The sequence below is a fragment of the Aedes aegypti genome, chromosome 2, assembly GCF_002204515.2.
Source record: "Aedes aegypti strain LVP_AGWG chromosome 2, AaegL5.0 Primary Assembly, whole genome shotgun sequence".
Lineage (NCBI taxonomy): Eukaryota > Metazoa > Arthropoda > Insecta > Diptera > Culicidae > Aedes > Aedes aegypti.
In genome coordinates, this window is record NC_035108.1 from 219,624,974 (window position 1) to 219,645,713 (window position 20,740).

At 36.6% G+C, this 20,740-nt stretch overlaps 1 protein-coding gene across 5 annotated transcripts in view; it reads left to right on the plus strand.

Moving 5' to 3' along the window:
• The window catches only part of LOC5569572 (GTP-binding protein Di-Ras2), a 264,012-nt gene that overhangs the window by 68,392 nt on the left and 174,880 nt on the right, over nucleotides 1–20,740 (plus strand). The window lies entirely within an intron of this gene.

Below are 20,740 nucleotides of genomic sequence, written 5' to 3' on the forward strand. Positions count from 1 at the left end.
CCTGCTCCGTTTCTAGCAACGCGCACCCTAAATCAGCTCGCGATTGACGAGGAAGAACTGTTTCCAGCGGCTGCAAAGGCGATCAAGAAGGACATGCGAACAACTCAACAAGATGACGTCAAAGGGTGGTTTCAAACTTCGAAAATGGGTTTCGAACGTTCCCATGGTGCTGAAGAGCGTATCCGAAGACGGTTTGGCAATTAAACTATCGGAAGGGATAGATCTGGACCCTGATCCAACTGTGAAAACTTTGGGGTTGACGTGGATGCCACTCACCGATCAGCTTAGGTTCCAGTTCACCATCCCGCCGTGGGACTCACCGAACCAACCGACGAAACGGCAAGTTCTTTCGGTAATAGCAAGTTTATTTGATCCTCTCGGTCTACTCGGTGCTGCAATAACAACGGCGAAGACCATCATGCAACTTCTTTGGAAGACCCGGAATGGAGAAGGTCAAGCGCTGGATTGGGACCAATCATTACCTTCGACGGTGGGTGAGCTTTGGAGCAAATACTACGAGGAACTTTCGCTGTTTAACAATATTCGTATCGATCGTTGCGTACTGGTTCCAGAAGCAATATTGATCGAGATTCACTGCTTTTCTGATGCTTCGAATAAGGCATATGGCGGTTGTGTCTATATACGGAGCCAAGATTCGCATGGAAATTTCATGATTCGATTATTATCATCCAAATCAAAGGTAGCTCCTTTGAAAACGCAGTCTATCCCGAGATTGGAGTTGTGTGGTGCTCTACTGACGGCGCAATTATATGAGAAGGTTCGAGATTCCATTAGAATGCCTGCCGAGTCTTACTTCTGGACTGATTCAACGTGTGTGCTAAGGTGGTTACAAGCATCTCCGAACAATTGGACAACGTTCGTCGCTAATCGTGTCGCAAAAATTCAAGGTATTGCGGACTCACCAAAATGGCGACACGTATCAGGAAAGCAGAACCCTGCAGATTTGATCTCAAGAGGTATATCTCCAGCAGACATTGTTGAGAACCGTTTCTGGTGGGAGGGACCAGATTGGTTGAAGGAAAGTTCAGACTGTTGGCCTGTTTCCCCTATTGGAACGTCATCAGAAGAAGCCGAAGAAGAAAAACGACGAACAGCGGTTTGCACAGCTTCAGTGAACGGTGGATTCAATGAATGGTATTTGGAGAAGTTTTCAACATATTCCGATCTCATCCGGAAAACAGCAATCTGGCAGAGGCTGATGCAGCTTCTGCGGACAGAATCGAAAAACAGGAACGTTATGAAGTTTCTATCGACTGAGGATCTCAGAAGGGCAGAATTTACCACCGTGCAACGTGTACAACAAGAGGTTTTCACTGACGAGTGGAAGGCTCTCTCCAAAGGGCAACCCGTGTCGAGGAAATCTCCGCTCCGGTGGTTCAATCCATACATTTCAGACGATCAAGTCATCCGAATTGGAGGACGGTTGGGTCATTCTGCAGAGCGCGAAGATACGAAACATCCTATGGTTCTTCCTGCTCGACATAAGCTAACGCGGATGATCCTGGAACATTACCATCTACAACTTTTACATGCAGGACCGCAACTGTTGCTCGGAGTTATTCGCTTACGGTTTTGGCCATTGGGAGGACGCAGCGTTGTACGGAATATAGTTCACAACTGCATACAATGTTTTCGTACGAAACCTTCACCAACCCAGCAGTTTATGGGAGAGCTGCCCGCACCAAGAGTCACAGTATCTAGACCATTTTCACAAACTGGCGTAGATTATTGTGGTCCATTTTATGTGAGACCTGCTCCAAGACGACCAGTAGTCAAGGCTTATGTGTCTGTATTCATATGTCTCTGCACAAAGGCTGTTCATTTAGAACTGGTTTCGGATCTCAGCACGGATCGTTTTTTGCAAGCTCTGCAGCGCTTTATCGCTAGGAGAGGAATGTGTCAAGACATATATTCCGACAACGGAACAAATTTTGTCGGTGCAAGGAACAAGATGCAGGACTTCTTAAAGTTGTTGAAGAATCCAGATCATAAGGAGAAGGTATCCAAGGAATGTGATTCAAGGGGCATGCAATGGCATTTTAGTCCACCCAGTTCACCACATTTTGGAGGATTGTGGGAGGCAGCAGTCCGATCGGCTAAAGGTCATTTGATTAAGATTGTTGGAGAAACTCCACTGTCCCCTGAAGATTTCTACACACTGTTGATACAAGTAGAAGGCTGTCTTAATTCGAGACCATTAACGCCTTTGTCAGACGATCCCACCGATCTCGAACCTTTGACACCAGGCCACTTTTTAGTTGGGTCCTCCCTACAATCCCTACCCGAACCAAACCTAGAAGGTATTCGCTTAAACCGTCTCACACAGTAAAAGTTGATCCAGCGAATGCTTCAGGACTTTTGGAAGAGATGGCGAAGGGAGTATCTGTGTCTGTTGCAGAGTAGAACTAAGCGATGGAAGCCAGCAATTAAGGTAGAAGTTGGAAAACTAGTTGTAATCAGAGATGAAAACCTACCGCCGATGAAGTGGAGAATGGGTCGGATTGTCCAGTTACACCCTGGAAAAATAATAATAACAATATATTTTTGTACTTAACACATTCCTTATCATTGTATTTTGAACTTTCTAGAAGAATACCCGCATGAAAAACTGTTCTTAAGTGAGCTATGACGGAAGGCCTCACTCACCCCGGATTCTCACTTGCCACGGGATACTTTACCTTGAAAAAAAAAAGAAACGTTAACAATCATATCAACCGTTTCTGGTTCAGGAGATGTACGAAATCGTGACTAAGAAAGTTCATGTCATTATGTTTTAGCTGACCTCTTGGGGATTGAAAATTTTTGGCGAAGGTATTTCCATTTTTGGTCTGGGCTGATGAGCCTAGGATTAAGGCTCAAGTAAGAATCAATCATCTGTCAAAACTGAAAAAGCAATTTTCTCTCTCATTTCTCTCATTTCTATACTATATTTTTATCGCAATTATACGAAAAATCTAACTAGCTTGTTTTTTTAAAATGCCGAAATTAATAACATACAGAGTTATCCTTGTTGATCCGGTAGATTGCAATCAATGGATTTTGTTCATGTATTCACTTTGTATTGGAAACATTTCACACGAAATGTTTTAATTTTTGCCGTTCAAAAGTTCTCACTTTCAAGGCTCGTACTATCAAGCATTCTCACGTACTATTCAAGCATAGACATCTATGATTTTTTTTAGTATCATTCCAAACATTACATTCATTTCTTATATCTAGGTGTTCTGTGTTATTAGACAACACTATCATCCTAATTTGGTAACACAAATCTAAGATTTTATTAACATTTTGTTAACAACATATTACATTTCATTTGCCGTAGCAGTTCAGATTTTTTACAGGTGAGTAGATTTCACCTGTTTATAAGAGAAAAAAACGCTTTGAATATACTTAACCTAACTTAACCTAAACATATAACGCATTAATCGTGGCAATAGAAGATTGTAACGATTTTTGCCTGAAATTATTTATTATTATATTTGACATTTGTTCCAATGTTTCAACATTGGATATTCTATGTAACTCATTGGTACTATACCATGGAGGAAGTCTCAGAATCATTTTCAAAATTTTATTTTGAATTCTCTGCAGAGCTTTCTCTCTGGTATTACAACAGCTAGTCCATATTGGTACAGCATACAAGATGGCTGGCCTGAAAATTTGTTTGAATATCAAAAGCTTGTTCTTAAGACAAAGTTTTGATTTTCTATTAATAAGGGGATAGAGACATTTTACATATTTATTACATTTGGCTTGAATGCCCTCAATGTGATTTTTGAAAGTTAAATTCTTATCTAGCATGAGCCCTAGATACTTAATTTCATCTGACCAATTTATTGGAACCCCTCTCATCGTGACAACATGTCTACTTGAAGGTTTCAAATAAAGAGCTTTTGGTTTATGTGGGAATATTATTAGTTGAGTTTTGGAACCATTAGGAGAAATCTTCCATTTTTGCAAGTATGAAGAAAAAATATCTAAACTTTTTTGCAATCGACTACAAAGGACACGTAGACTTCGTCCTTTGGCGGAGAGGCCTGTGTCATCCGCAAACAAGGATCTTTGACATCCCTGAGGTAACTCAGGTAAGTCAGATGTGAAAATATTGTATAATATTGGTCCCAAAATACTGCCTTGAAGAACACCAGCTCTTACAGGAAGTCTTTCAGATCTGGAGTTCTGATAATTAACCTGAAGTGTACGATTTGACAGATAACTTTGAATTATTCTAACAATGTATGTTGGAAAATTAAAGTTTTTTAATTTTACAATCAAACCTTCATGCCAAACACTGTCGAATGCTTTTTCTATGTCTAGAAGAGCAAGACCAGTAGAATAGCCTTCAGATTTGTTGGAACGGATCAAATTTGTTACACGTAAAAGTTGATAAGTGGTCGAATGTCCATGGCGGAATCCGAACTGTTCATTGGCAAAAATTGAATTTTCGTTGATGTGGGCCATCATTCTGTTCAAAATAACCTTTTCAAAAAGTTTACTGATGAAGGAAAGCATACTGATTGGATGATAGCTAGAAGCTTCTGCAGGATTTTTGTCTGGTTTTAAAATTGGAACAACCTTAGCATTTTTCCATTTGTCAGGAAAATATGCTAATTGAAAACATTTGTTGAATATATCATAGCATAGCAGCATATCAATCACCACGGGAAGGGTGTTTATTAGTGAGGGAGGAAAAGATCTGGGAGTCACCTCTGGTCGGTGATGCGATCCATGGACATGGGGGAAATATACGACTTGTATTTAAAGCTAGTTTTGTATTTTTGTCTCGAGAAGTTTTGGGAAAAAATACGTCAACATCTATAATGTCGAACAATTCAAAAGACGTTTTTATTAATGACGAAAACTGAAAATTGCATGTATATATTTTAACTGAAATGAAACAGGAATAATGCCGACACTTGTAGTGACGAACCATACATAGTTTGTTTGAAAATTACATATGAGCATTACTGTGCATTTTGTCTCGATATGGTAGAAGTTTTAGAAAATACGTCAACATTCACAATGTCGAACAATTCAAGAGATAATTTTTAATAATGTCAAAAAGAGAAAAATATATGTATATTGCAGTTGTATAAGAAAAAAGCATAATGCCGACACTTATAGTGACAAACCATACAAAGTTTGTTTTAATATTACAGTTACGCTTTCAAGAAAAATGTGTTATCATAAGCATGAAACGAACTCACAAGTTGGTAATCCATTCTCGACTGAACACAAAACTGACACTGACAGCAAAACTTCTTGGCGTCCCGAAAACAAACCGTCTTGCTTTTGCCTTCCCAAATACCTACCCAGCAAGACGCTCCAAAACAGGGGAAAAAAAAATCTCCGGTGACGAAAACACGCGCGAATCCGTCAGCAAAATCAATCGGACGACGCAAAACCGAACCGTCCTGCTTGGGCTTCACAAAGCACTACCCAGCAAGACGCTCCAAAACAGGAAAAAAAATTCTCCGGCAAAGAAAACACGCGCGAATCCGTCAGCAAAATCAATCGGACGACGCAAAACCGAACTGTCCAGCTTGGGCTTCACAGAGCACTCAGAAAACATTTGTTGAATATATCAACTAAAAATGATAAGCTGCTTTCTGGAAGTTTCTTTATGAGGATGTAGAAAATTCCATCATCGCCAGGAGCTTTCATATTTTTGAATTTTTTAATAATAGTTCTCACTTCTTCCAAATCAGTCTCCCAGGCATTTTCGAAAACGTTCTCTTGATTGAGGATATTTTCGAACTCCTGAGTAACTTCATTTTCAATTGGACTAGTAAGTCCTAAATTAAAATTGTGCGCACTTTCAATCTGCATAGCAAGTTTTTGAGCTTTTTCGCAATTAGTTAGTAATAATTTGTTTTCCTCTTTCAATGTCGGTATTGGCTTCTGAGGGTTTTTCAAGATTTTAGATAATTTCCAAAAGGGCTCAGAGCCAGGGTCCAATTGAGAAATATTATTTTTAAAATTTTTGTTTCTTAATTTAGCAAAACGTTTCTTGATTTCTTTTTGCAAATCCTGCCATACAATTTTCATAGCAGGATCGCGAGTGCGTTGAAATTGCCTTCTCCTCACGTTTTTAAGACGGATCAAGAGTTTAAGATCATCGTCTATAATCACGGATTCAAATTTTACTTCACATTTCGGAATTGCAATGCTCCTGGCTTCAACAATGGAATTTGTTAAAGTTTCAAGAGCATTGTCAATATCAAGTTTAGTTTCTAAAGAAATGTTAACATCAAGATTGGAGTCAACATACGTTTTATATATATTCCAGTCGGCTCGTAAATAATTGAAAGTGGAGCTGATAGGATTGAGAATCGCTTCTTGGGATATTTGAAATGTAACAGGGACATGATCAGAATCAAAATCAGCATGAGTAACTAATTGGCTACAAAGGTGACTAGAGTCGGTTAAGACCAAATCAATCGTAGATGGATTTCTAGAAGAGGAAAAACATGTGGGGCTTTCAGGGTATTGAATTGAGAAATATCCTGAAGAGCACTCATCAAATAAAATTCTGCCGTTGGAATTACTTTGAGAATTATTCCATGACCGATGTTTGGCATTAAAGTCACCAATGACAAAAAATTTTGACTTATTGCAAGTCATTTTTCGCAAGTCAGTTTGAAGCAAATTAACTTGCTGTCCAGAGCATTGAAAAGGCAAATAGGCAGCTATGAAAGTATATTTACCAAGCTGTGTTTCAACAGAAACACCTAAAGTTTCAAAAACTTTAGTTTCAAATGATGAAAACAGTTGATGTTGTATACGCCTTTGAATGATGATTGCAACTCCCCCACATGCCCCATCAAGTCGATCATTGCGATAAACAAAAAAGTTAGGATCTCTTTTTAGTTTAGATCCAGGTTTTAAATACGTTTCGGTAATAACTGCTATATGCACGTTATTAACCGTAAGAAAATTAAACAACTCGTCCTCTTTACCATTCAGAGAACGAGCATTCCAATTTAAAATATTTAAATTATTATTTGGATCCATTAGAAAAACGTAATCCAATAACAATTATATTTGTAAATTTTACACCTACTTGGACTGCTTCAGTCATAGTGGTGGCTTTGAACATTGCATCAATCATTAGATTCAATTGTTCAGTTAGAAAATTAAAATCAGAGGCAGACATGTCATGTGATTTCCCATTAGAATTTCCGGTAGATGAAGATGCGGAGTTACCTGTGGCGGTAGGGTTTTTTCCATTTGATTTGAAACAAGTAGAATGGAACTCATGGAACGAACAGGGAAGGAGTTCGAATTTCCTGCTACGATATCGGCAAAGGATTTACCGTGGGTAGATACATTCGAAATTGAAAGATTCGAATGGCTACCTGACGGATTAAAATTAGTTTGTGAATGAGCATGATTATGATCTTCCTGATGGGTATGATTCATGATCAAGCGATCGTTAACTGAAAAAGGAGCATTGTTCGATACTCTACCAGGCAAATTGCGGAAACGACCGTTATCGTAACGGATATTATCTTTCATCTGCCTGGCACGAGCCTCAACGACTCTCTTGCGTGAAGGGCATTCCCAAAAGTTAGCTTTATGAGGGCCCTTGCAATTGGCGCATTCAAACTTTTGGCACCGACGGCACTGAGTGGGGTTCTGGTAATTTCCGCCAGGTTTCTGGAAATGTTCCCATGTCATCAAACAAAAGTTTTGCTTTTTCTAAAGCTTTAATATTATTTAGTTCTTTTTTGTTAAAGTGAACTAAATAAAATTCTTGAGAAAGCCCTTTCCGAACAATGCCAGATTGGGTTCTTTTTTTCATAATGATTACTTGAACTGGGGAAAATCCAAGTAAATCATTTATACCATTTTTGATCTCTTCAGGTGACTTATAGTCACTTGAAGGACCGTTCAAGACAACTTTGAACAAACGTTTACAGAAAAAAATATTTAATTTTCAATGTGATGTAAACTAAAGTCTACTGTAAAAATAAATCAAATTTGTGTGTTGTTCCAGCATCATGTAGATTTAAATGAATATACATTAAATTTTCAACTAAAAATGGTTGAATATTACATGATCGTGTAAATTTGAAGTGAATTCGATTGAAAAATAATGGATTGGTCGTTGAAATTTAGGTTTATTTTGATGCTCCAAATATGTGCATGAAAATAAACTTAAATTTACAACATATTTTTAGCTGTGTTCAGTTTTGTCGTCATAAGTAAAAAATTTGTGCTTCTTCTCTTCAAGATGTTTGAGAAGAAGTTCGCGATCTTTAAGAGTTTCCGGCAAAACGCGACAGTCTCCTTTCTTTGCGATTGGGAAGGAAACCTTGATTCCCCTAATGGAGTTCAAGAACTCCTGCCTAAATCCCGCAAATTCGGAACAACTGACCACGATAGGCGGCACTCTTTGCTTCCTCACTTGAATCAAAGAGCCTGGGCTAGAGGCTGCTTCGATTTGGTGTTCGGAAAATTTGTCTAGAGCATCGAACTGATTGCTCATTTCAATACTATTATCCATTTCACCCTTGGAAGAAAGTTCGCATTCCGGAGAAACGTCCTTTCTTCCATTCTTGCCACGTTCAGTGACAGTTTTAAATCCCACTTTTTTGGAAGGAAGTTGTGAATTCAGAGATTCACCCTTCCTTTTATTTGTTGTTGCAACCATGTTTAGTGAATAAGAAGACGTGACCTTCGAGAGGTTTGTTCCCAAGACGGTGTCCAAAAAAGATTACCACCGCTAGCTTTCGCCAACGGGTCCAACGAAAAATCGAAGGCACGGGTCCAAACAAGGATCGTAAAGGGATCAATAGTAGAAAAATAGTACTGAAAAGTACTGTTTTAGTAGCACTGAAAAGTACTGTTTTGAATTTTAGCACTGAAAAGTACTGTTTTTGTAGCGCTGAAAAGTACTGTTTTATTGCTTTAGGTAGTTTTTAAGAAAACTTCCAAGAGCAGAGAGAATTTGTGTACGCACAGCACGAAGGTACGATGCGCACTGAATGAAAATTTATAATGCCCAACTTCTTTAGGCGTCTCTCTAGTGGTTCAACTAGGGTCGATGTACCAATAGCCGCATAGCTAAGAACAAATATTCGTATAAAATCGAAAAATAACGCTAGCGTCATTATTTTTACATCATCTGAAAGCTTTTTATCTTGGTTTTGTGGGAAAAATATGAGAACTGCGAAAATTCATATGTTTGCATTTATTATCGCTTGTGCCACTATAGGAATACATGTGCCTATAGTAGCACTATTTCTAATTTCTGTTCCTATAGTAGCACTAGCATCACGGCGTTGGCAAAATACTAATCAAAACCGTAGTTTTACAAAGCTTTTACATTTTTCCTTCAAAGTGTGGATCAAAAGCTTTCGTTTGATGTAAAAAAAGTACTTAATTCATTAATTATTTCGTATAATAAAAAATAATTTCTCTCAGTAGTGCTACTATAGGAACAATAGGTTAACTATAGGCGCAAGGGAGCTCAAATTTTAAGCAAAATTAATTATTTCGATCATTTTTTGAACAAAATCAAGCTGTGTATTAATGGTACTTAGATAAATAGTTCCTGACCTTCATGTCAAAAAATATTTTGAAAAGATTCATAGCAAAACGGCCGTAGAAAGCCACTAGTGCGACTATAGGGGACTGTCCACTAAGGGAACACTGACCCTATTCAATTTGATGATTTGACTTTTCTGTTTATGATTTGTTTGACCTGTCTGGAATTCGAATCGAAGTGTCCGGATTATGAGGCAAAAGTAAGGAAGCGTGCGGAATAAGAATCATGTAGAGTCCACACATATCAATTTATTTAAAATTATTCATGTTTTGGAATCGAAATCTTTACTCACCATTCAAAAGTTTAGGGGCTTGAAGGTTCGATAACATGGAGGAATCATACGGAGTGATTTATTTTACATGCTTATTTGTGAGTTATACTTCACTGAGGCCTTAAGTGTCCGTAATATGAATCAAAACGGTACTCTTTCAAGAAAAATATCATCCACTGTACTATTGGGGGTTTGGGAGAATTTAAAAACGGAATTGTAAAAGATTTTTTGTAAAATTTCGAAATATAAGCAATATTTTTGGGAATTCGTCAATTTGTTTTGCGAAAATGTGATAAAGCAATATCTCAACAAATTTGCAGTGATTTTACAGGAACCTCTGAATAATTTTCCGGGCAATCTCTTAGAATATTTACTGAATAAAATTCAGTAAAATTTTCTAGATAAAACTGCGAGGAAATATTATATGAATTCTTGGGGCAAATCCTGCATGATTTTTCTAAGAACCTCTTGCAGAATTGCAGGAATTTTGAAGCAGGAGTCATCAAACTAAAAGATATAATTTTCAAAGGAAACGTTAAAAGAATTCTGGAAAAAAGAACTGTGGAAGAAATCAGTGCAAGATTGGTCGGAGGAATTCCCTTAATAAAATGTGAAGAGTTTCTGACGAAAAGTTCTTCGAGCTGAAGCGGGAATCGAACCCACACCCCTTGACTCGATGCGGCTAAATGCTGGATAACACTTACCGCACGGCCACGAAGCCTTTTCTTATTTTATTATTGCGTTGTTCAGTATTAGTCTGGTTCATCCCCCTGGATCTTGGCGTAGCTTTTGATCAACTTCTATTCTAATATATCGAATAATCCATAACAAATATATTTTACAGAAATTCCGAAGAAGTTTTAAGATAAATATGGTGGTTACTCAAGATATCGTCATTCTTCTTGTACCTTCGGCTTGAATTGGTTCAAGTTTTTCTCATAAGCCATTAGAACCAAGACTCTTGAAAAGTTCGCTGTTTACTGAACATGCCAAACAATGTGATGAAATAGAAGGCATTTTTAGGGTTACAAACTGAATTCAACACGATAATGGTGTGCAACGATTTGAAATTAAACAATAAATCATCAGAAACCAAACAGAACACAATTATTGCAGAACCGTGAAAATTACAAAGTTTGTGAAAACTTTAAATATTTGTTCATATTTTTGTGTTTTTTTTTTTCAAATAATGTGAACTTCATGTATGGAAATAAACACATGTATAAAGCATTCTATCAGTACGAACAATACTTATCTTAACGGCTAGAATGAAAATTAAAATTGCTTTTAACTTGTTACTTGTGAAATAGGCTGTAATCGTGGGAAACTGAACCATTTGTGAATGTTGGTTTTCGTTTCCAAACAGCTTATTATAATCAAATTCGAATGTTCAATTAATCGGATTCCAACCAGTTCCTGTGTAGCCAATCACCGATCTCGAACAATTTCTCACATCTGGCTTACATTTCCCGAGCGAAAGTGGACAGGAAATGTATGTAGAGAGTCGTTCATTAATTCCTGCTGAGGCCACTTTGTCAACGCGCTCAATTATACCATTCCACTTCCGGCAGCCTTCTTTGGTTCATTTACGCTGTTAGTCAATGCAAGTTAAGCTTCTTATCAGGAAGCTTATATCATGTAGGGCTGTTACGTAATAAGGTCAGACCAGCGTGAATTGAAGCTAGGTAATCCAGCAATTTGCATATCAAATTAATGCATTCCATGTTCGCGTTTCGCTCTTTGAATCATACATAATACCTGGTAATAGGTGCAATATGACATGGTTTGTCACATCACTTCCATTCGATCGAGGTAATATTTACGTTTATGCTATGGCAACTAGTAGTTCTTTTGTTGGCACTTTTTATCTGATGAATTTCCCGAAACTCGTATTTAGTATTGCAATTTACTGTGATTAGATGGTTTCGTTCAATGATACGATGATTTTCAAGCTTGCGGTAGAACTTTGACAGCTGCGGTAGAACTTGGCGGCTACCGCAGAATGGAAAATTTTCAGAAGAACCGTAATATTTAGAAGTAAAAGTTCTGAAAGATTTTGGATTACAATACATTCCTCCATATGATGCAATTGAGATTCCGTGAATTGCCTTACTACCTAAGATTCGTCAAGATTTTTTTCCTATAAATACTTTTCCAAATGTTTTCTTCAATTTTCTCAGAAATTCTACATCTCTAACAACTATTCTTAAGACACCATACTTGTAAAACCAACTTTGCGGGTTGATCACAAATTTAGGCTCCTGGGAGCATAGTGACATTGCAACCAATGTCGAATAAAATTCTTAATATTGTCAGACAAAAATTGTTGCAACCTACACCCGGTTACGGTTCGGTAGTTGTTAAACTTCCACTCGGCTGGTTAGCCGTAAACCACGATTCATAATAAAAAACAAGTATTTATCGAGCAACGGACTCATGTTCCGTAACCGGTCGTTTGAGAACCCATTGGAAGCCCACACAATAGAAACCTCAGCCAGCGCAGTTGCTGGCTATTGTGGGAAAAATAAAACACACAACGGGAAACACGACTCTGCGGAGACGTTGACTCGTCTAGCAGATTTTATCGTAAAACACGGCTCAATTAACCATCAATTGGAATTTTTAACAAGGAAGTTAATAAATTTTCAAATTGAACCATCATGCCATGCTGTGATTAAACAAGGGATAATAAATATTAGATCAGACAGCATCTTGATTGAGGTCATGGCCTATTAGAAATCAGTGAGCATAAAATGGGATGAGAACAAATGGCTCAGGTTTGGTGCCTTTCTCCATCAAATTGTTTGTGTAAAGTCAGTGGTTTGGAAAAGCTCGGAAAAACTCATTCAGGGAACCTCCGGAAATAGAACATTACCATGAGCTGTGGATCGATACACGGATTATGGGAGACGGGGAGCAGTTTAATTTCATGGAGATTATAAAGCGAACTAGCACAACAAAGTACGTTATTCTATTAGTGTTTTATCGACGATTAATCCAGTGGGACATCAAAAGGGCGGGATAGGATGACGAATAAGCCGTGCCATTAATTTTCACTTTGATCTAAAATGCTAAGAATAATCATGGGCACCGATCGCATATTTTTTAAGAAAAAATAAATTTTCAAAATTTTAAATTCACACATCATTTTATAATTAGCTGAAAATTCTATTACAACTTACCACATTTGAATAAATATTATCTCTTTAGAAAAACATTTCCTCTTTTCATGATTTCATGATATCAAAGACTATTACCATATCTTACAGAAAACAAACCAAACAAATCAACATCAAATTTGCTTCGTCAACTAAAATGCCATCATCTTATTTTGAATATATCCATCATGAATCTCTTCCTACTTTTGATACATCCATCCATTAGAAGAGAAATGTCAGCACTACCGTGTTCGTGTTTGAATGCTGCCGCAGTACTGCCACGTTTTACAGACGTTGTGCAGAATAATACTATAGTTCTATAAAATGTCAGGAGCGACGCTCGTTATGCGTGTATTTTTTTTCATTTCAGCATTTGAGTTCACTTCGTACTCTTCGCATCTGATAGCATATTGCACACCAGATTCAATGTAATGTAATGATTTCAGTGAACTGCAAGATTGCAACCTTCTGCCACATTAAGAGGAACATTGCATTGCGATCCTATTTGTAAACGAAATGTGGGCTTCGTGGCCTTGCGGTTAGCGGCGTCAGTCGTCTAGGCGTATTGTGCCACGAGGTGTGGGTTCGATTCCCGCTCCAGTCAGTGAAAACTTTTCGTCATATGAGAAATTCATCGCTGGGCTACTGGGTGTTTCGTGTTGTCCGTTGCCTAATGTTAGTGATCGTTCAGTCTGTGCAGCCTATGGCTGAAGACGGTGTAAATTGTCTCTTTTTTTAAATGTTTTACTAAAATTTGATTCATTCTGTTATCACATAGATCTAACAAAAAAAAAACGCGAAATAAAAATCAAAGCTCCAATCCTTTGCTTTGAATGAAGCTCGGACAAAAGGGTTGAAAGCAGGAAGATTCAAAGGACAAAGAGCAACTTGTCCTTCTTTCCATCTTCTATCGATAAATGGAAATAAATGAGTAAATTGAAATCTTTGTAAATAAAAGAAAAGAAATGTGTTTGTATGTCATGGTACGGCGGTTCAAAATTAAAAAAAAAAAGTTTAAAAATTCAATCTCCCGTATCTTTCTTACCCTCTTTACCATAGAAATAGTCTTCTGTGAAATTTTTAGCTTTCTAGGTGGTGATTTAAAGGTGACCCAAAGACGAAGTAGGTATATATGGAAGTTACTATGGAGAAATTTCGAAAGATGTTCCCAACACGTTTGTACTGGAATGTGAGTACAAACTCGAACCATAGTCAAAACTCATTCCTCAAACCATAATGAAAAAAAATCCCGAAGAGAGCAATTCAATGTGAGGGATAGGAAGTATTCATGAGTTTGTTTGCTAATATATACACGCAAACAAATTTTCTTGTATAATCTACCGAATCCATGGTAGAATTAAGAACTGCACCAACGATTTTCAACCGACTACAAAAATCTGTTAAGTTTACTATAATCTGGTGAAAATCACTGAGCAGTGCAGTAAATTTGACTATGTCCATAGTAGCATCCACTACAAAGCATTGTATTTAAATCCGTGACACCCACCGTACAACACAGTGTGGTCAAAAGTATGGTGCTAAACTTCTCAAATCTAGAATGTTTCTAGTCATAAATACTACAACTCTGGTTAAATTGACAGAAGAAATTTTTTTATGTAGTGGTGTTGACTATGTTTTGGTAGAGTTAACAGATTAATGTAGTCGGTTGAAAATCGTTGGTGCAGTTCTCAATTCTACCATGGATTCAGTAGTTTCTACAATAAAATTCATTTCAGTGTAGCTTTATATTTGCTTTTAGATTATTGCTCTGCAAACATCTACAAAAATCCCAAATAAAATTAGCTCAAAAAAGATTTGTTTCTTCAGCAACATCCTTCATTAAGGTTTGAAAAATGAGTTTTCATGATAGGATTATAAATTTATACCCACATTACAGTACAAACGTGTTTGGAACATCTTTCAAAATTTCTCCATAGTAATTTCCATATAAACCTACTTCGTCTTTGGGCCACCTTCAAATCACCACCTAGAAAGCTGAAAATTTCACAGAACACTTTTTTATGGTAATGAGGTTAAGGAAGAAATGGGTGATTGGATTTTCAAACATTTTAAAATTTCAAATCTTCCTAATGTCATGGTTTAACTCTAAAACGAGACATCGCTTAAAAATTCGATTACCTTTTTTTTAATTTTCATCAGATGGATAAGATGATAAAACAAATAGGATTGAAAACTAGTTGGTAATAAAATAAACATAACAACATAGTAATTTACCCAACACGTTGGAGAATGATAATTTTTACAGCACGAGTCGTACATTTATCCAACGAGGCTGCAATTTCGTAGAAGACCACTTGAATGTATCAGAAATTATATCGGGATGCATTCACCATTATTTTGCATTTTTTTGAAAATCGTTGTGTAATTCATTACCCAATTAAAAAAGGGTTGCGTAATGTAAAAGCGTTGCGTAACAAAACTAATTTCAGTTGCGTAATAACTACTACAGGTATGTTCCGTTTTTATTACGTTCTGATTTTGTTACGCTCCGATTTTGTCACTTTCCGATTTCATCAACAAATTCGTTTTTATCAACACACATAAAATGCATTTTATTTATTTTTTAATGCTTAGAATATGAACTTAAAACTTATTTTGAAGCAATGCAAATTTTTCTTTTTTTTTTTTTTTTAATTTCTTTATTAGTATCATTCCAAACATTACATTCATTTCTTATATCTAGGTGTTCTGTGTTATTTGACAACACTATCATCCTAATTTGGTAAAACAAATTTAAGATTTAATTAACATTTTGTTAACAACATATTACATTTCATTTGCCGTAGCAGTTCAGTTTTTTTACAGGTGAGTTGATTTCACCTGCTTATAAGAGAAAAAAAAAAAGTTTTTAATATACTTAACCTAACTTAACCTAAACATATAACGCATTAATCGTGGCAATAGAAGATTGTAACGATTTTTGCCTGAAATTATTAATGATTGTATTTGACATTTGTTCCAATGTTTCAACATTGGATATTCTATGTAACTCATTGGTACTATACCAGGGAGGAAGCCTCAGAATCATTTTCAAAATTTTATTTTGAATTCTCTGCAGAGCTTTCTTCCTGGTATTACAACAGCTAGTCCATATTGGTACAGCATACAACATGGCTGGCCTGAAAATTTGTTTGAATATCAACAGCTTGTTCTTAAGACAAAGTTTTGATTTTCTATTAATAAGGGGATAGAGACATTTTACATATTTGTTACATTTGGCTTGAATGCCCTCAATGTGATTTTTGAAAGTTAAATTCTTATCTAGCATGAGCCCTAGATACTTAACTTCATCTGACCAATTTATTGGAACTCCTCTCATCGTGACAACATGTCTACTTGAAGGTTTCAAATAAAGAGCTTTTGGTTTATGTGGGAATATTATTAGTTGAGTTTTGGAAGCATTAGGAGAAATCTTCCATTTTTGCAAGTATGAAGAAAAAATATCCAAACTTTTTTGCAATCGACTACAGATGACACGCAGGCTTCGTCCTTTGGCGGAGAGGCCTGTGTCATCCGCAAACAAAGATTTTTGACATCCCTGAGGTAACTCAGGTAAGTCAGATGTGAAAATATTGTATAATATTGGTCCCAAGATGCTGCCTTGGGGAACACCAGCTCTTACAGGAAGTCTTTCAGATCTGGAGTTCTGATAATTAACCTGAAGTGTACGATTTGACAGATAACTTTGAATTATTCTAACAATGTATGTTGGAAAATTAAAATTTTTCAATTTTACAATCAAACCTTCATGCCAAACACTGTCGAATGCTTTTTCTATGTCTAGAAGAGCAAGACCAGTAGAGTAGCCTTCAGATTTGTTGGAACGGATCAAATTTGTTACACGTAAAAGTTGATGAGTGGTCGAATGTCCATGGCGGAATCCGAACTGTTCATTGGCAAAAATTGAATTTTCGTTGATGTGGGCCATCATTCTGTTCAAAATAACCTTTTCAAAAAGTTTACTGATGGAGGAAAGCAAACTGATTGGACGATAGCTAGAAGCTTCTGCAGGATTTTTGTCTGGTTTTAAAATTGGAACAACCTTAGCATTTTTCCATTTGTCAGGAAAATATGCTAATTGAAAACATTTGTTAAATATATCAACTAAAAATGATAAGCTACTTTCTGGAAGTTTCTTGATGAGGATGTAGAAAATTCCATCATCGCCAGGAGCTTTCATGTTTTTGAATTTTTTAATAATAGTTCTCACTTCTTCCAAATCAGTCTCCCAGGCATTTTCGAAAACGTTCTCTTGATTGAGAATATTTTCGAACTCCTGAGTAACTTCATTTTCAATTGGACTAGTAAGTCCTAAATTAAAATTGTGCGCACTTTCAAACTGCATAGCAAGTTTTTGAGCTTTTTCGCAATTAGTTAGTAATAATTTGTTTTCCTCTTTTAATGCCGGGATTGGCTTCTGAGGTTTTTTCAAGATTTTCGATAATTTCCAAAAGGGCTTAGAGCCAGGGTCCAATTGAGAAATTTTATTTTCAAAATTTTTGTTTCTTAATTGAGCAAAACGTTTCTTGATTTCTTTCTGCAAATCCTGCCATATAATTTTCATAGCAGGATCGCGAGTGCGTTGAAATTGCCTTCTCCTCACGTTTTTAAGACGGATCAAGAGTTTAAGATCATCGTCTATAATCACGGATTCAAATTTTACTTCACATTTTGGAATTGCAATGCTCCGGGCTTCAACAATGGAATTTGTTAAAGTTTCAAAAGCATTGTCAATATCAAGTTTAGTTTCTAAAGAAATGTTAACATCAAGATTGGAGTCAACATACGTTTTATATATATTCCAGTCGGCTCGTAAATAATTGAAAGTGGAGCTGATAGGATTGAGAATCGCTTCTTGGGATATTTGAAATGTAACAGGGACATGATCAGAATCAAAATCAGCATGAGTAATCAGTTGGCTACAAAGATGACTAGAGTTGGTTAAGACCAAATCAATCGTAGATGGATTTCTAGAAGAGGAAAAACATGTGGGGCTATCAGGGTATTGAATTGAGAAATATCCTGAAGAGCACTCATCAAATAAAATTCTGCCGTTGGAATTACTTTGAGAATTATTCCATGACCGATGTTTGGCATTAAAGTCACCAATGACAAAAAAATTTGACTTATTGCGAGTCAATTTACGCAAGTCAGTTTGGAGCAAATTAACTTGCTGCCCAGAGCATTGAAAAGGCAAATAGGCAGCTATGAAAGTATATTTACCAAACTGTGTTTCAACAGAAACACCTAAAGTTTCAAAAACTTTAGTTTCAAATGATGAAAACAGTTGATGTTTTATACGCCTATGAATGATGATTGCAACTCCCCCACATGCCCCATCAAGTCGATCATTACGATAAACAAAAAAGTTAGGATCTCTTTTGAGTTTAGATCCAGGTTTTAAATACGTTTCGGTAATAACTGCTATATGCACGTTATTAACCGTAAGAAAATTAAACAGCTCGTCCTCTTTACCATTCAGAGAACGAGCATTCCAATTTAAAATATTTAAATTATTATTTGGATCCATTAGAAAAACGTAATCCAATAACAATTTGATTTGTAAATTTTACACCTACTTGGACTGCTTCAGTCATAGTGGTGGCTTTGAACATTGCATCAATCATTAGATTCAATTGTTCAGTTAGAAAATTAAAATCAGAGGCAGACATGTCATGTGATTTCCCATTGGAATTTCCGGTAGACGAAGAAGCGGAGTTACCTGTGGCGGTAGGGTTTTTTCCATTTGATTTGAAACAAGTAGAATGGGTACCCATGGATCGAACAGGGGAGGAGTTCAAATTTCCTGCTACGATATCGGCAAAGGATTTACCGTGGGTAGATACATTCGAAATAGAAAGATTCGAACGGCTACCCGACGGATTAAAATTAGTTTGTGAATGAGCATGATTATGATCTTCCCGATGGGTATGATTCATGATCAAGCGATCGTTAACTGAAAAATGAGCATTGTTCGATACTCTACCAGGCAAATTCCGGAAACGACCGTTATCGTAACGGATATTATCTTTCATCTGCCTGGCACGAGCCTCAATGACCTTTTTGCGTGAAGGACAATTCCAAAAATTGGACTTATGGTTAGCCCCGCAATTACAACATATGAATTTGGGAAGCAATGCAAATGTTTTCCAATATCCTCAGGGTTGTATTTTCGACATTATGCTAGCGTTGAGTACCTACGATACATGGTAGGTGTGAAGTCTGATGCGATTCAATAAGGTTTGACTCCTTCTGGATAGCTTATTAATGATAGTTTTCAAGCATGGGCTGTTGGACAAAATTGACGCATGCTCCAACAGTTAAATGTTTCTCTGGCCACGTCCTAGCAACAACAGAAATTTGTGATTAGCTGAATATGTACTTAAGAGAGTTTCTTATATAACATGGCATCATAGAATTCTCGATATGAATGGGATAGACATATATGTTCAGTTCTTTGTTATAAGGGGGAAAAAGTTCAAAAATTTTTGGGAACGGCGAGAGACATGTTTGAGTTTATTTTAATTTTGATAAGACTTCGACTCAGTTGTATCTGTCAAACTCGAGAGCAAACAGCTATTTATTAGGTCCTGTTCCAAGCCGGGGGGTGTGAACTGGATATCAACAAGCAGCCATGCTGCTGTCAACCCTAAATTTTCATCCAAATGATCCGAGTATGCCTAAAAGTGTGCGGTCATTACTTCATCATGCTAAAAATTGTTACATATTTTATGTGACACAAAAACCATCAGCTGTTGAAGGTGTTTAACAAACGTTTTATGTTTTATGTAGCGTATGTTTTTCAGAACTTTTGTGAAATATACGTTTAACTAAAATACGATCAGAAACTATCTGATTCAACTGATGTATTGGACTTTTTGCTTGCATCAAACTGCAGAAGCATTTAGTGAAGTATTTTAAGTGTGCATCTTGAAAATGGTTTACTGCGAGACAAGCAAATAAACAACAGTTAGCACTGATGGAAAAAATTGTGTTCAAATTGAATGACCAAAATGTTCGAGATCGCACCTCTCAGGTTCCAAGGGGTAGGGGAAGTGGTTCAGCAAAATTAAGCAATTTACTGTAAAATTTGGAATCTCCATATATGGCCATACAATAAGTTTGCATCGGGGAAGAGGGCTGAAATGGTTAACAATTCGAGAAACTGTTGATACTGGACGTTCCCACGTCAAACACGTTCCCATCCATAATTTTCTAGGATCTTGATCTTTGAGCAGACACGCACCCCTTCTTCACATGCAGACCAAAAGTTTAATTAAATGCCTTATACCTACTGCAATACGTTTATTCATTAAACATAACAAAAAAGTTTCTAATCAACAAGTTTTAATTTATTGATGATTTTTCTTGAGTTTGCACACTTTTGTGGTTTTGATGAATTTATTCAATTTTATATTTTTTTTAAACAAAAAACTAGAACTAAAGTTTGATGCCAGCCTATTCGTGATCTAACGCAAAGGTAAAAGGCGAAGGTGGCGCTGTACTAGAATGGCGATTAGTGCAATTCCAGTTGAAGTTGGTAGTGATAACTTTAGACGGAAAATTCCCCACAATCATTTTACTAATAAGATTTTGGCAATCCAAAGCACAGGAAATCACATTCAAATGGAAATAATCACTTGGCAAAAAAGCTCTTAGTTGATAACTGTGGAAGTTTTTATAAATAAGAACACTAAGCTGAAAAGAAGACTCTTT